Here is a 2478-nt window from a genome sequence, read left to right as displayed (position 1 = left end):
TCTACTACTATGATCACATCACACAGATAACCTTTGGCTCTTTGTTGGTTTAGCTGCAGCAGCAATTGTTTGGCATGATTTGGCAATTCCATTTCCAACTTCTTTTTCTTCACCTATGAAACCTAAAAGAGAAAAAGCACAGTTATGCACTGTAATGGAAAAAAAATCCATATAGTTTAATGTCCTACATCAAACACTTACTAGAAAAAGTTCACACCAAGTGACCTTTTTTGCTGACTTTCTGGTTTCATATTCACAGTTGGGTGTGGCATATTGAAGCACCCAATCCTTATTTTTAAACAGGCAATAGTTACAACACAGCTATTGCTACATACTGGCCAATCACAGCGGGAGGGTCTTTTTCTGTTGTAGAGTGCATCTAATTGGACAAAACCCTGTGCAATGCTACATCAGTCACATTTTACTATCAAAGATAAGTGTTAACATTAAATGTGCAAAGATGCTTAAAGTGAACTGTCAATGTTTTGGAACACAGCATATAGACAAGCTCAAAGCTAAAAGGCATGAACTGAAAACCACAAAACTCTTATGCTCAAGCAAATCCACATAAACAAGTCTTAAATCAACTAATCAAGACTATGGAAACTTTTGTTGTGAAAAAAGGCCTTCCATAGTATGCATAAGCTGGCATCGTATTAGTCTGGTGTACAAATTCTAACTTTCAGCTAAACCAGAGAAGGGATACAAGGCTGAACCGTAACACAAATTTCTTTCTTATGCGGGCGTCCACTAAGTTAACGTTCCTGCCAGCAGTCATTAATGCCAGCCTCAGGGTCAGTCCCTTTGTTGTCATATTGGGGATGGGTGAAAAAGGCTAGTGCGAGTCACCAACTAGATTGTGTGCAGACAGCTTGAAACCTGAGCTGGGGTATCAACATGGGTGTGGTGGGAAACAGGTAAAAACAGAACCCTTTCCACAGGATGAACAGGCCACGGCTTGCAGCAGAATCTTTGTAATGTGCCAAACAAGGTTTCTGCTACTTAGACCAGCCAAGACTGGTGTGTGTCAATGGGAAAAACTGGGATTTACCTTTGCACAATGCTCCAGGAACATTTTCACATTCACAGCACTGTGGTTATTCAATGCCTTGTTTATTAACAACACAAATTAGCATGGGTGGAGTACACGCGTCCCTGGGAACACCCAATTGAATACTATTATTTTTTTGTACTAGATTATTGTAAAAGGCTTAGTCGTGCATATTGGACTCAACAAAATCCATAAATAACAAGCTTAAAATAGGCCTAAAAATAGAATTAAGTATGACTACAGATCTGTTTATGTACCATGCTGGAATATTTTATCAGTTTGTTTCAAGTCAGTCTGTCTATCTCAGATTGTTAACTATTTATAGCTTATTCATCACTTGGCAATGTACACACTGAGCCAAAACCAATAATGGGGACAGGGAAACCAAACAGTCAGGGAATTTTTCATTTACAATGCTGCGTAAAAGCAGACGAATGATGACTCAGGAAGGTGTGAAAAAAGAAATATGTAATGTATTTCACAAGATATTTAAGTCCCACCAAAAGGCAAAAATAAATAAATGATAATTCCAGCAACATAGAAGTTCAATATTTAGCCATTTAATCCCTTCATTATAAAAGGAAAAAAGGCTGATTATTTTTAATAACAATCATGTTCACAACCTCTACAAGTCTGACCCTGAAATCTTCAAACCGACAAGTCTCCATTTACTTGTCTCATAAAAACCAGTATACCCAGCCCTAAAACTAAACCCTATCGCATGATACCATCTCTCAGGGTATTTATAGGCCTCAAGCACAGGAGAAAAAAACTGCATAGATAACCATAACTGCTTGGGCAAACTGTTTCGAGAGCACCAAAGACCCCTCACCCTCAAAAACTAAAAGACATTGATCTAGGAAGTTGAACCACAAGTCTGATAAGATGCTGATGTCTTTCAATGCTTGCGAAATGTTCCGAAAAACCATTTCCCATCACAAAAAAACAGCAGTCCCATCCCAGATATGAAACAACTGCTCGAATCGGAGAAGATTGTCGTCTGAAAAAAAGTCAAAGTGCAAAGCGGCCAGTAACAACACGGGTAAACAAGTCTGGCAAGGACTGCGCTTAACCTCATAAACAAGACTTATCTGGTGGCACGGACCCCTGGGGCCTGATGTTTATTGTCTTAAAAACACAGAGAGTACTTTGGCGCTTATGAAATAGGGCAGTGGCAAACAAAACATTAATGAGATGCCTCAAAAGATAATATCAAGCCTACCCTGCAGCTAATTAAGAACAAAAAATCCACACCATTAAACGCCTTTCAAGTTTTCTGTGAAGATTTAAGTGACTAAAAAACTCCCTAAAAAACACTACTGCAAACTTGGGGTTTTAAAAGTATATCATGCAGTTTTAACTTGATACGCGAACATTATCTATAGATTGTGGCACCGAGACATTAAGATCTAAGTGCTTACTGTAAA

This window comes from Cyprinus carpio, unplaced genomic scaffold (assembly GCF_018340385.1).
Source record: "Cyprinus carpio isolate SPL01 unplaced genomic scaffold, ASM1834038v1 S000000658, whole genome shotgun sequence".
NCBI lineage: Eukaryota > Metazoa > Chordata > Actinopteri > Cypriniformes > Cyprinidae > Cyprinus > Cyprinus carpio.
This window is presented reverse-complemented; position numbering follows the sequence as displayed.